The following is a 15,215-nucleotide window of genomic DNA, read 5'->3' on the forward strand; positions in this document are numbered from 1 at the left end:
GAGTACTGCACGTTTCTAACGCGTTTGTGCTAGCGTCCCCTTAAGCGGGAGGTCCGATGATTCCCTCCGGAGCATAGAGTTTCATATTACTATAACTAGAGGGCAATGTGGCGCTGCGATCGTTCAACTATCATGGGAATGATGGGAAGTACAGGCTACGGATTGGTACTTTGTTGACTGGCGAACTAGTCTACAGGTATTTTTTTGTCAGTTTTGGTTTCGCTAGTTTTGCTCCAACGCAGTTGCTACAATCCGCAGTGGGGCAGTGCGGCGCAAAACTCTCGAGCTCTCTGTTTGGTCGCTCGAACATAGAGAAAGAAAAATAACTTTTTTTTCTTTCTCTATGGCTCGAAGTAGCGGTAGGGTTCTTTATTCTATGGCGATAGCGTGCTGAGCTAGCGGCTGGAACGATGCTTGTGTCGCGGCGTGTTGACGAAGCCCTGACGAGAAAGCGACGGCATCGTAAAAGGTGAGAGAACGTGTTTTGACTGTTTTGACCCTGCTTTGTTAAGTGTGTTAGGTTGACGCCGTAGCGTTAGCCGCTTTATGAAACTTCAGAAGATCGAAAAGAAGGTAACATACAAGCACAGTACTCGCGGGATCGAATCCCGGCCACGGCGGCCGCACTTCGATGGGGGCGAAATGCGAAAACACCCGTGTACTTAGATTGAGGTGCACGTTAAAGAACCCCAGGTGGTCCAAATTTCCGGAGTTCCCCACTACGGCGTGCCGCATAATCATGTCGTGGTTTTGGCACGTAAAACCCCATAATTCTTTTTAAAGCACAGTACTACGCACATCTCTGCTTAAAACCTTTAAAGCACGTAGAAAACGTGGCATATCCCCACAAATAAGTTTCAGTGGCGGATTTCATTAAAATTCCTGGGATGACTGATCGGGCCGGCGTATGCGATCATTGTAACGCGTCGCGATACTGCATCTAGTGATGGCTTTCGTGTGGGATGTCTGATCGGTTGTGGTTCCGTTGTAGTGTGTCAAGTACGCTCGCTTTTACACGAGCCCATAGAAATCCGTACCACCTACGTTCGTTAGATTATGGGGGTATGCAGCATACGTTTCCGGCGCACAACATTTATAATTATATGAAAGCTTGCAGCTTTCATTTATATTTCAGCTTGTGATTGCTCTTACTTTCCTGTCTAGTTTACTAACGCAGTGCCACTTGACTGACGGAAGAATGTTGCATGTGATAACTGAAAAAGAAAATGGTGCGTTTCAAATACTGTAGCTCAGATGAAGAAAGAAAAACACTATAGTAATGAGGTTGACCTTCCTTGCTCATAAAATTGGTGCATTGCAAAACCTGGAAGTGTGTGGTGGTGTCGTGCTGTCATTGCTCCTTGCAATTTAACTTGGTTAATGTCCGCATGACGTTATACTTTTTAGTTTAGAGTATTAACAAAAATGCAGTGTGTATATGTGTCGCTGTAGTCATTCATTTTTGTAATGTTGCCAGGGTTTACATAAGATTGACAGTTGAAGGAATCGTAGCAAAAGGAAAATAGGACAATCAAGCAGTTTTTTGGTTTGCTTGCAAAACACAGTAAGACAGAATTAGGAAGGGAACACTGAATAATCTAGTGACGAATGCACTGTAACCGCAGAATGTTATTGTGCAAAACACATTTATACGCTTAATGCAGGTGGGGCTTCTCACTACTGCATTGGTTTAAATAAAAGTAAGAAAACACAAGGACATGCGATATAAGAACAATCTTGAAATGCGGCACAACAGAGAGGAAGACGAACACAGGCGCTGCAAATGCAGCGCTGCGTTGCGCTGCATTTCAAGATGGTTCTTATGTCAAAATACCAACTAGCCCAACAGTCAACTCTTTTAAAACGTGGTATAGTAGCACCACAAGAGCATAATACCTGATAGCACTACTGCCAACATTCGCCAGTGCAACTATTACAGCATTCCTCTTTGATGACGTACAAAACAGGCAGTTATTACAATTCTTATTGGCATACAAGTAGCTGTATATACCTCTCTGTTATTTAAGAAACCTAATGTGATGATCAGTTGTGGTTCCCTTTTCTCCTTCTTGCGTTTCATTAAGTACATTTGGCATGACCACATTTTTTGTTCTGCGGCCTTGTACAAGTACATTCCTATGTATGGCACACCTGGTTTGCAGCATCGTTTTCTGCATTTTAGGAAAAGCCTGTCTAATGGGGACGAAGTAGTTCAGATGTTTGCATTTGGCACATCAACGTGGCACACAAGTGAGGCCTGTTTTGCCAAGGTATGTGGATACTAGCTGAATGTGACACATTACTAGGCTATCTCTGTAGACAACTGTACACTGGCACCTGTAATAATACTGGTGTCAGTCTTCATTTTGATTTGATTAGTGCTTGCCTTGTAATTTTATTATATTCTGAGGGAAGGGCACTTGCACAAAGCATGCATGCTAGCGACTTTAGCAGCCCATAGAAGAAGTTCCATTGCAAGATAGATGCTGACAATGCTAAAGTAAGAAGATAATAGCAGCTGACTGATGAATACAGCAAATTGATGAAATAAATCAGTGTCGGGGTTATGAACAGCCCTGGCATAACCAGGTGTAAGACCACAAAAATATAACAGTAATGATAATAGTACTCAGTATAAACAAATAATTAATGCTACTGCTTATATGTACACTACTGGTTTACTGGCTACCATGCATTGGCTTATTCTCCTCCCCCATTGAGGGTAGGGGAGAGAGACACATGTACATAAAAACACTGCTTAGGAAAGCAGTTGCTACACTGATGAAGACGAGACCCCTTGTCGATATGTTCGTTTTAATGAGATTCCTTGTCCGACTACTGTTCATCACTTGAAGCTCCATATCTGTGCGAACTTCTGTATTGTTTGGATGTCTACGCATAGTTGTATAAGATACATGAAGTATGCATTAGACAGGTATCATTACACATTTGTTCACAAGGTTGAGTAATTAATGCTAAGAAATGTAATCTTTACATTTAAATTATGCACGTGTGAATGTGATATCTGCAAAGATAGAAATCAAGTAGCAGCAGCTATGTGAAATAAATCAGTGCCCTAACTGCAATGTCTGCGACTACAGGGTTGCCTCTGCTTACGCAAAAAATGCACCTCTCCAGTGGCTTGAGAGGTTGAGTAAAAAAAGAAGCTTTGCACTGGTTTTAGGCAAGTTAATTTAATATACGGTAACATTCATGTGTCGGTGTTTGCTTCAAATGAAAGACTGTGGGTATGTAGGGTGCAGCCAGAGCTTTTATCATGATTGCTGGAATTGTTGTGTGCAGTTCATACGGGGGTTTATTCATTGAGACATACTTCGGCTTGCGCTGGTGCTAAAGCAGACATTGGAGAGTACATGCTGTGATAATTGAAAATTTACTAGAACAAAACATACGAATGTGGAGAAACACACTTATGAGCATTATAACTATACATACAAAGAAATGGCAAACAGAAAGTATTGGAAACAAGTGCACAAATAATGAAAACTAAAAAACGACAATAAAATCAAGAGTGAAAAGCCACAGAAACTACTAACAAGAATGATGACAGCGAGACATAGATAACATAGATACAAGTTAACTACAGAAATGTATACATGCTTGCACAAAAGGGTAATTTGTTGGATCATGTACATATGTACCAGCCGGTAATAAAAGGCTAGCACTGGGTAAGGCATTTTATGTTTTAATTGTTCAAGGAAAGAAACTGGGTCTAAATGTGTTGGTATGGGACAAGCAAGGTCTTGAGGATGAGGTGATGGTGGTGGAAGATGAAGTGGCAAAATGTGGATAATCATTATTTAAGACTCGGCTAAAAAACAGTGCTATATAATTGCTAAAGTACGCAAAGCAAGAATAAACTGTAAAAAAAAATGTATTAATTGGAGAAATGTACAGCTCCAATACTTCATACTTTTCTCGCTCTGGTCTGCCTTAAGTCCTTTCAGCAGAGACGCCACTAATAGTCCTGTTGTTAATGTTATAAGTGGTCAAATCTGTAAGCTCTGTCACATTGATCACACTGGACAGCGAGTTTGCTAAGCATACTTACAGTGAGCAGAAAATGCAAGCCAGCGCATATTCATGGAGCAATTTCACGTGCTAAATACAGCAATATAAATGTGATTACGCTTATCAGAACTGTTTTCATAAATAGGTGTAACTCTAGTGTAATTTATCATAGAATCATGACAAGTGTTTCCTGTGTCACACGTTGCACCGGCTCAGCGCAAGTAAAACATATTGAGTTGTTTATAACGCCGTGGTAAAATACCGATGTTACATGTAACCAACAGGGGCCAAACACTGAAGGTACAACACAGATAGAACAGTCATTTAACAAATACTATGTAAGGCAGTAGCCTCCATACAGTGTACAGATGCTTATACTCATATGTAAATGGAGTAGGTTGTGTAAAAGTACTACAGATCCAAGAAAATTGCAAGGAAAGATCACCATCTGTAACTCTGTTGTCATCTGTGAAACATACCCACATTTCGAATTGTAGTACATATCACAGTGTTCTGCTAGTTTGTTCTGTATCACCAAAGTTTGAAAGAACACGAGAGCCTACAAGAAAACAGCAATGTAGAACTCGTAACACTTAATAAAACACTTCACACCTCATGCTCAGAAAACAAAAGAAGAAAACTGTGCACAATAGCACTTCCATATAGTCTGTGGACCTATTCCTAGGCCCACGGGAATAACCTAATAAGCTTTTGAACTTTGCGCACAAAATAAGTGTTACGCCCTATACAACATATATCACTTTGAAATGGCGACAGAAGTGCTATGAAGGGGCACTTAGGGGTAATATACATTGGTGATATGCAGTGAAGCTGCAACATTCATGCAGAATACACATGTAACATACATGTGACAGACATTGAAGGTGTACCTTCGGAGTATGCATCACGTATAACTGCATTACAGGTTGTGCTCAATTCTGTAATGATTTATCTGCATCTGTACGAAGTAGCTTGTGCTGTAACCGGTTTCTGGTGGGTCACATAGGCGTAGTCCAACACTCCACAATAACACATGCACAGGTATGCAAATGAAATTGTCACAGTGACCTCAATTCACATTTTCTGTGATGTAGTGTAACTGTAATGAAGTGGCATAATTGTTTACGAAGTAATGTAAGGTACAGCCTACAATAAGAAGTAGAGCGTAGTTGTGGCTGCATAAAAGTACAATCAATGAAGGAAATGGCTTTGCTTATGAAAAAACAAAGAAACACTAATCCTCAAGTACAACATCTCAACAAGGTGTGCAAAAAAAAAAAAAAAACAAGGTATTACAAGCAGAATTTTATACTTGTTAATAAACAGTCAAGTTGTCATGCGTTGCAGATGAGTGTAGGTACGCATGAAATTATCGTTCCCGAAAGCAAAGTAAAAAAAATTCATTTTGTTCATTCCAGTGGTGCAGAATTCACGCTACCAGCTCCACTACAGTGTCAGCATTGAAATGTCGCGCACCAACCTAGTATGCCTTCAGTGACCACGGTTTCGCTCATGCCCTCCCCATTGAGACTACGGGGTGATAATTGGATGCGATGAAACGCCATCTTCATCAGAAAAGCCACACTCCTTGCACCATTGCCTTATGCTGTCCAACATGATGCAATGCTGTAACTGATGGGTAAGTTTTGCGCATTGTCTGCATGATTCTTGGCATTCCATTGTTACATGAACACATCAACACTGGAATGTCAAGCTAGCTAGTCGATGACCATTCATTTAGCAAGAAAGGAGGAGTCCTTGCATTGTCTATGCATTTATGTGCGAGGTGCATTTTTTAAGTGGTAGCTTATGTGAAACTTTCACACTGGTCAGATCTGTTTCGATGGGGGCGAAATGCATAAAACACCCGTGTACCTAGATTTAGGTGTGCGTTAAAGAACCCCAGGTGGTCCAAAATAACCTGGAGTCCCCCACTACGGCGTGCCTCATAATCATACGGTGGTTATGGCACGTAGATCATGCTGAACACTACATTGCTCACACCACCACTGATCTTGGCCTGTGTGAGACAGTCTTGTTTAGTATCTTTGATTTTGTTAGTCCGATATTATTCCCTTACTTTTATCTGTGTCCTCTCAATAGCATTATTGAAACGGTTCACATGTGCAGCTTGCAGCCACTGATGCTTTGAGGATGCTTACACATGTTCCTACTGATGCAGGAACAGTATGCGTTTCGTCATTACATGCCTTATATATGCCCCTCTGCTCTGTTCAGTGATTCGTCGGCCAATAGCTCGCAGTCGCAGTGCTGCATATTTGGCCTGCAGCACTTTTGCAAGGTTGATAATGTGTTGTGGTTCTTCATGATAGTGTTGTATTTGCTGAAGCATGTTGGTGTTCAGGTGAGCAAACTCTTGAAATGCTTTGAGTGTTAGTGTCTCAATGCTTTCCTTGTCCACATCAGTGTGCTGACGCATGACGCACTCAGAGGCATGTAATGCAGCGTGAACAAATTTTGAAGGTTCAATAAGGCCACCATTGTCTTTCAGAGTTGTCAGCAAGCTGTGCACAGTGTCAGACACAAGCAGAGCAGCACACTCTGCACATGAGAGCTTCTTTGTAATGCTTCTGACAACATACCCACCAATGTACTGTACTACTTCTCCCGAATATTCACTTAAAGCAAAGTAATCGTGGTCGATTACAGCTTCTGTGAGAGTCGCTGTTGGTTGCCCAGTGCTGCAGTGTGTGCTCATGCTTGCGTTGCCTTTGTCATCGCTTTGTGCAGTGAAAAAGCCACTGGCGTGTGCCTGACTCCTGGGCAGGCAGATACCCTCCAGCTGTGGTGTTACATTGGCATTCATCGAACATGCGACTACTGCATGGACAAGAGTCTTGCGGTAAGCATGTCGGAACTGTGAAGCTGATGGGTTATTGTTCCATCCACCGCGCTGTCTGATGCAGCTGAAGTACATTTCCAGTGGGTCTTGGTTTAGGTGGCTGGTACAGAGGTACCTGTGAAGAAAAATTAGACAAACTTCTGTTGAGAGAGACTTGTAAGTTTAGAGCACTATATGCATTACTTCTGAACATGTTTTTGCTCAATGTATTGGGTGTCCATGCCCAACCGTGCACCAACTAGCCCAAAAGCATGCAAACACTTAAACACACATGTGTACAGACAGTGTGAACAAAGTGGTGTAGCAGTGCCAGCAAAAAAGGGCATTAGAATACAAGTTAGCTGGTTTCAGAAATGGTGAAAAGGAGCCTTTTTTTAGAGTGAGGAGCAGCTATACTTATGTTATGCTTGTTATCTCCACTCATTGCATGAGTGACGAGAAGTTGGATTGGCGCCCTCTCGCGAGTGACGTTATAGCCAGGACGCTGCTCACTTCGGCTCACTAAGCTGCCGTGCGCGCTCGTTTTCTACACGCATGCTCGGGGTATCGGTGGCTCGAGCCAAATTTGTTGAAGGATGTTTCGTCTTCTTTCTGCTGTTGTACCTGAACCGCAGTTTCTTCTTTGACACCATGTGAATCGTGCAAGTTTGCGGCTTGGATATCGCAAGCTGAGTAGCGTTGAAAGGATATACTGGTTTTGGAATGTGTAAATCCGCTATGGCTGCCCATAAATTTTGTGTAAAAAGGATGTCTGCAAATTCAACACACGAAGTTAAGTACGATGCTCCACTAAACACTTAACATTCTCTTAGTACTTATATATGAAAGAAATTGCATTTTACATGGAAGGAATGTCTTGTATTTGGTGTCAACATTACAAATCCATGTTACAAGGGCACTGCCCAGTGAATTAGCTATCATCATGGTTCTTATTATTCTGTTAAATTGGTCTAGTCAAATGTGGCAACCTTATTACTGCTTAAAAGGAAGACTTAATGAGGTGCGCTTATTGTATGAAAAGGTTAGCAACTACTTAATTTCACTGTTCTCTGAAACAGGCGTCTAGAAAACGCTGCTCATGGCTGTTAACACAACAGCGCGGCATGTATAGTATCTATACATACTTCACGAATACCTTAACAGCAATCACCTGGAAGAAAATTTCATGGCTAAGGTAGAGGGCCAATAAATTGCAAGTGATGAAGTGTTTCATAAAGGGCCTCACTAGCCTTTATCGACATATGACACAGCCTTCCCGCCTCCCGCAACAGAAGCAACTGACTGTTGTTATGACGAGGCACGCATTGTTCTCGAAACTCGTTACTTTATTGCAACTTCGAATTGAAGCCATGAAGTAGTTCTTTACAGTGCCAGTTGCAATGCCTAAGGTATAGTACTCGAGGCAGTACAGCGCAGGTTAGGCTCCCTTGAAAAGGAAAATTCTAACATCTTCTGCCTCACCATGTCTCGATCCTGCATTGTTTAATATATGCAATAATAGATACTAATTGTGCACTATTCGCTTCGTCAGTACATAAAGAGAACCTCGCATACCCGCCTCATAAAGAAGACACCACAAACCTCAAATGATTTCACTTGATTTTTTACCTACGCCGGGGAATAATGATATCTTCAATATGTCCCGTCCCATATACGGATACTACTAATAATGAATGAGGCTTCGGCTCCTTGCTCTACAGCCTTACAGTCTACAGCCTCTACAGCCTTGCAGCCCTACAGCCTTACACTCAAAAATCGATCCAGCAGTCTGTGTCAGGTCACCAAACAGATTTGTCATGTCTGTTCCTCAAGCAACGAGCATCAGCAAATAGCTCAAGTGAGTTGAACGTGTAGAGCGGAATGGGCAATAAGTATTGGTGCATTCCTTCGCGTATGCTACAAACAGCTGTGAGCCTCAACTAGCATTACTTCAAATTACCACCACTTAAATTTAACCGGTGAAGATGTGGCTAATTTAAATCAGTAGTTAAGAAAGCAAGTAGTGCAGGCATAACCTAAAAAGCAGGGTTAGTTAACCCGCTGCAGTGGCTCAGTCATATAAGGCGTTGCACTGCTGAACATGAGGTCGCGGGATCGAATCCTAGCCGCGGCAGCCGCATTTCGATGGAGGAGAAATGTGGACATGCCCGTGTGCTTGCATTGTAGTGCACGTTAAAGAACCCCAGGTGATGAAAATTAATCTGGAAGCTTCCACTACGGTGTCCCTCATAATCAGAACTGGTTTTGGCATGCAAAACCCCAGAAAGAAGGAATGAAGTCCTCATGTTACTGCTGAGCGTTTGTGTGAAGCATTGCAAAAAAAAATATACCATGAACTACTCGTTGTGAGCAAACATGTTCTAGCGGGTTAAAATCAAGGTAAATGTTGTAGAAGTCATATACAGCCAGCGTTTGTGACATGCTTGTTGCACCCCGGCAGGTATGTTATCCCAACTGGATTCTTATGTGCCAATTTTTTTTTGTTTATGCTTTTATTATTCCCTTGAGCTACCGCAGCAAAGTGTAGATCCGTCCATGCAAAACCAGCAAATGGGCTGGTCTGACCTCCTTCAGCTGGCACTGTAGCGTTGCCTTTGAGAAGTATATTGACGTATAGGAAATAAGCACTTTGAATAAATTTTTGCAAACGAAGACGCTGTGAAAGTCTGTTTGAGATGACCGTCATAAGTATACAAGCATAGGGAACGATAGCGCACAAATGGAAACACTGCAGAAGTAGCCCGAACGCCGCCGGAACTGAAGCAGGCGACAGGCGCGAGTTTGTGGCGCAACGTCACATGAGCAGCACTATCAGCGCCCCTGTAGGTCGGTCTCGGGGCCAATAGCACTGGTAAATGTGACAGAGGTACTCACAGTTCCATGCTCTGCTTGCAATATGCACTTACTCACTGATCTAAAATGTTGGTTCAGGCCCCCTTTTATTATTTATTCGTTTTTAATTTACTTAAAAAGCTTGCAACACTGTTATGGCATTTTGTAGGGGGGAGGATACAGAATACGGGAAAAAAGAAACAAAGTGTGTAAACAGAATAGATAGAAGTAACAGTAGAAAAGAATGTTTGTAACAAAAGAAATTATGTTGAAGTAATCAAGCCTTGAAGCATGGTTAACTAGTGTCAGTGTTTGAAAACGGGTTGGTGTTTTAACGACCGCATGAGGGAAACGGAGGGCGGCTGTCAATGCTTTAGCGGCTGATGGCTGATGGCTGTCTGACTGACCATTGCGATAGGTGCTCGTGCACCACACAGTTTGCAAGCACATGTGCTCTCAGAAGGATCCAGAGGTTGGTTGATAGAGAAATATTTGAAGTGTCTTGCATCAAAAAAACGGCTAATAAGTGTACTCTATAAGCATCCCATCACTGGACCTCACTAAGAGTCTTCCTATCTGGAAAATGACATTTGTATCGATTTGTTTTGATACATTCTGTGTTACATTGGGGCGAGGGGAAATGAAAGTTGAAGGTTGCTTCTCTTTGCATTGGGCGTTCTGTGCATCCCATGAATTTTAGGTTTAAGCGTAGTAAAAATGTTGTTGAAGGTTAGCGTTGTGTCCTGTGTGCTTCTCGTTCTTGAGCCACACTTTTCAGCTATCCTTAACAGTGTCTCAAGTTTGGAATATGCGCCAACTAACCCTGCTTTTTTCTCAATTTAAAGAATAGTATAGTTACAGATGCCAGAAAGAAAAGGCATACCAACACATTTAAAAAGAATGTTATCAAGCAGTGAAGAGAACAGTTAATCAGACCTTCGGAGCTACCCAAAAGCTAGACCCATTGTGTAAGCTGATAGCAGAGAAAAGACCTGAGTGCGACACCTTATTTCATAGACATAGGTGTATATCCACAGCTTTATGTAATACTACCTAGAAGAGTTGCAAATTTGTATTGATGCCAAACTGGGCAAAAAATGGGCTTTCAAGCTTGCTGACGTTTATTCTTTGTCTGCCTTAAGCCAATGTTACCCCACCGAGAGGACCTTTTATAGGCCTTTTACTAGCGCGTCATTTGTAAATGTCTGTTACGCAACAGGCAGCACGTTTCTGTTCTTGTTTTAGTGCGGCAGCTAAACGTAACATCTGAGGGTCACAAGAGTTGTAATTTCTACAATCGGGTATACGTTTGCGATATAAACACTTTGTAGCTTTTGGTGATGCTTTATAAAAAAGTGCGAAAAATGACATTTGACTTTCTGCCATCTTTTCTTGTGATGCGTTTGACATGTTTTCTACCCATGTAACATTCTTTAACATATATGTGTCAAGATATTTGTGCTTGGAAATCTGCATAAGCGTTAAATTTCTGAAGAAGTTTGACCGGGTTATAGGCTGTTTACGTGAAACAGAGCTGTACCGACACATGATAACATTTAGACACCTATACCATTTAGGCACAAGTAATTTTGCAAACAAGGCACATGAGTTCATTCTGTATATATCTTCAAAACGTGCAGTAATCTGCTGTGGAGACCATGCTGCGTATTCATTGAGCACACTGTATATGTTTTGTTTGCTAGCTATTAAAGCATGCCCTTGCAGTTGGGGGGGCACGGTTTTAATAGGCCAATTTTGTTGGAAAAGTTCATTCTAGTCATGCAGAACAATCGGCCAATTATTAGGCGATGAAACCTTTGTCAATACCATGTGCAACAGAGTGAAATGAAGTGTACTTAGTGTACGATTGGTAAATGAGGCAACGAAAGCCATCACATGGGCAGTTACAGTTGACATCTTTGGTGAAGCTGTGACACTTTATTTTTGACTTTTAAGTGAATACTTGGTATTCTTACCTGCACAGCTCTTTCTCAAACATTTTGGTTGCTAGTTGGGCTACGCTCTTTAGTGTGAACGCCAGAGAAATCACTGACATTCTTCGCCCATCCTCGACTACTGGCTTTTTTGACTCCAGTCGCAAGCCCATGAGTTGTCTCCCAGCCAGTTCCATGAATTCCCTCTGGTGGCACAGCGTAGACGGCCTAAGTGGAGCCTTGAAACCTTTGGCGACAGGGCTCCTAGAGTTGAGAATGTCAAATGCCCTAGAAGTAAACAGTTATTTATTGCAGTTTATGAACCAGAGAGTTATATGCTTGATAGTCTACCTGGCATATTCTATGCATAAGCCGGTTTGTTTATAGGGTCACTTGCTGCATGCACTGCCTTCGTGCCTCACATTTAAGAAATTTGGTTTTGATATGTTACTAGCTTACACACACAGGTACAATCTCTGGTTGAATTTTCACTGAATATGATTCATCATTATCATCCTTTTTTTTTTTATGTCCACTGCAGGATGAAGGCCTCTCCCTGCGATCTCCAAATACCCCTGTCTTGCATTAGCTGATTACAATTTCTACCTTTAAATTTTCTAACTTCATCACCCCACCTAGTTTTATGTCGTCCTTGACTGCGCTTCCCTTTTCATAGTGTCCATTATGTAACTCTTATGGTCCAACGGTTATCTACCCTACGCATTACATGGCCTGTCCAGCTCCATTTTTTTCTCTTAATGTCAATTGGAATATCGGTTATCTCCGTTTGCTCTCTGATCCGCACCACTCTCTTCCTGTCTCTTAACGTAACGACTTACATTTCCCATTCTATTGCTCTTTGCACTGTCCTTAACTTGCTTTGTGCTTAACTTGCTTAAATATTATTGTTAGCGCTTAATTCTTTTTTTCTTTGGCCCAAAGCAAACAATGAATTTCGTTGGCAGTGTTTTGACACGTTGGTAAACATTTGCACTGGAATTCTTCCGTAAGTAACACCATAAATGTAGTGAAATTATGATTTCACTTTAACTATTAGCCATATTTTACCATTTACATCACATAAGGAAGTCTGGAAACTTAAAATGTCACAGGAGGTATTGCCAAAACTAGCCTCTAGTGCTCGAAGCATTTCACCAATCATACAATGCAAAATTTGTGCTTCGGTTGACTCAGCAATGAAATTATTAAATGACAGCAGCAGTGAAGACATGGGCACTTTTTGGAGGATCAGACGTCTACGCTTTTCTAACAGTGTCCCAAACATTGGTGCATGCTCAGTTTTGATGCCTGTGGTTGCCACAAGCATCAAGTGCACATTTCCTTTTTTTTACCTTGTGAACTGCCCATAGGAGCAATCCTTTCTGTAATGTGTAGTTTTCACTCAAGAGCACTCATTCGATCTGAGACTGACGTTGTCGCAAGCTTCACTAACGGCTTAATCTGTCACTTTTGAAACACTGTCTGTGCAAATGCCTTTACTCATTACTGTACAGTACAGTACTGTACAGAGGATATGCTGGATCCTGTGGGTTCTTAGTGTCTCACAGGTGACCAACCACCGCGGGTTTGAGCTTAGCGAGCCACAGGGCCGCGTCAGTCGTCGCCTCCAGCACCGCTGCGCGCGAGCTCAGGCCGCAAGGGGCTACCGAGCGACGCACGCAAAAACACAATGATGCCCTCAGTTAACGGAAACCGTTTATTGAATCTGTCAGCACCAGCACTGCAAAAACGCCTGCACGACGGGGAACCAAAGGGGTCCTGCACCAAGGGCGAAAATACAGAAAACGGGCGCCTATAGCACGTCGCTGCGAGAGCACAGCCTCAAGCTGGGACACGCCACTAGGAAAAGTCCCGGCGGCTGTGATACTTGCTCTGGCGATAACCAATAGATCAACTCACGAGAGCTTCGGCAATCTCCTTCGGCTTTGGCTTTTGGCAAGTGCGGCTCAGCATGGTACAACCTCGTGCGAGCACTAAGCGCTGCTAGTTGGCTTAGTGTCATGAAAGGATCAGCACAAAGTATGCGCTCCCCGCATGGGCCAAGGTGTTGGCAGACGTGAGGAAAGCATGTACGTACCCTGCGCTGGTCCCGTAGATAAGAGAGCCACGCTCAGTAACTAGCAGCCGACACGCGGCCGCGCATTGCCGTCAGTGCCCCCCTCACCACAAACCACCACGTGTGTAGCGCCACCACTAGAACCGGGACGGGGAAAAGTGGGGGACGGCAGAACAGGTGAGGCCGGCGCATCCCTCAGTCCCCACAATCCAGAGCCAGATTTAGGCGCATTGGTTGACCAGCTTGCTTGCACATAAAAGCTGATTGAACACAATTAAGTATGACGAGACTTCTTCATCCTCCCCAAGCCTACAGACATTGCATTGATTGCCTAAGGGTTGCGTGTGTGGTTGCTGCATTTAATAAAAACAAGTGCTCCCTGCACCATAGGTGCTTACCCGTTTTCACATTTGCAAAGCCACGATTTTCCTCCATAGCATGTGCATCGCTATAGCTAATGTTCACGACAGAAAATCTGCATAATATACTTTTTTACGTGGTCAAACTTGCAAAAGTTGTGAACTAGGAGCAAGGCACATGTTTTGTATTTTTTTGTATTCTTTTTACTCTCAGTACGTGTACTAGCAGCACCTGATTATTACTTTCATTCATGACTCTTGTGGTGCTTCTTTGAGGCTTGGGGTAACAATTCTCAAGAACTTTCTCAGCAATTACTTCTTCTTTATCTCCATTAAAAACACCAATGATCAGGATACACTATATGTATCATGGTATATTCTTGGTTTAAGCGCAAAAGAACACGGACGGTGGCAGAAGAAGACAGAACAAGCACCTGCTTCTGCTACCGTCTGTGTTCTTTCGCACTTAAACCAAGAATATGTTACCGTACTAACTCGCCCAACTGTCCATTCTTTTCTAGTCGGCATTAAGCGGAAGAAATGGAGCTGGGCCGGCCATGTAATGCATAAGATGGATAACCGGTGGACCATTAGAGTTACAGAATGGATACCAAGAGAAGGGAAGCGCAGTCGAGGAGGGCAGAAAACTATGTGGGGTGATGAGGTTAGGAAGTTCGCAGGCGCAAGTTGGAATACGCTAGCGCAAGAGAGGGGCAATTGGAGATCGCAGGGAGAGGCCTTCGTCCTGCAGTTGACATAAATATAGGCTGATGATGATACTGTATCTCAACAGTTTCTTCCCTGATAAGTTCATTCGCATGAACATAGTGAGTTCGAGACAAAAACATAATGTGAAATCATCGTTACTGTGAACTGGAGGGGTTTGCCATGTTTTGCTAGAACATTTATATTGTGCAACATATATTCATAAATTTTGCTCTTTAATGTCAGTTTTGCTCTTCGCAGCTGCTAACAATCTTTGTGAATTTCTTTCCATGTTTCTTTAGGACCTGAGGGAGACTGACGTTTTGGGATCTACTACACCTTTCTCTTCCCTGGTATGCAGTGAAAATAAATTGAAAGTTGAAATGAAATAAACAAACATACTTCTACCCTTG

General features: G+C 42.6%; 1 long non-coding RNA gene across 2 annotated transcripts; it reads left to right on the top strand.

The window, feature by feature from the left end:
• The first annotated feature begins 221 nt into the window (after positions 1-221).
• Positions 222-15,215, top strand: LOC119433032 (uncharacterized). Of its 2 annotated transcripts, none has more exons than XR_007464312.1 (5): positions 222-469; positions 2,183-2,270; positions 5,451-5,671; positions 6,784-6,895; positions 8,596-8,621. It is a non-coding gene; the product is annotated as an uncharacterized LOC119433032 (long non-coding RNA). The 2 variants fall into 2 exon arrangements; XR_005188240.2 differs by lacking the exon at positions 8,596-8,621 and adding an exon at positions 15,105-15,215 and having other exon boundaries at positions 223-469.

Source organism: Dermacentor silvarum, chromosome 11, assembly GCF_013339745.2.
Source record: "Dermacentor silvarum isolate Dsil-2018 chromosome 11, BIME_Dsil_1.4, whole genome shotgun sequence".
NCBI lineage: Eukaryota > Metazoa > Arthropoda > Arachnida > Ixodida > Ixodidae > Dermacentor > Dermacentor silvarum.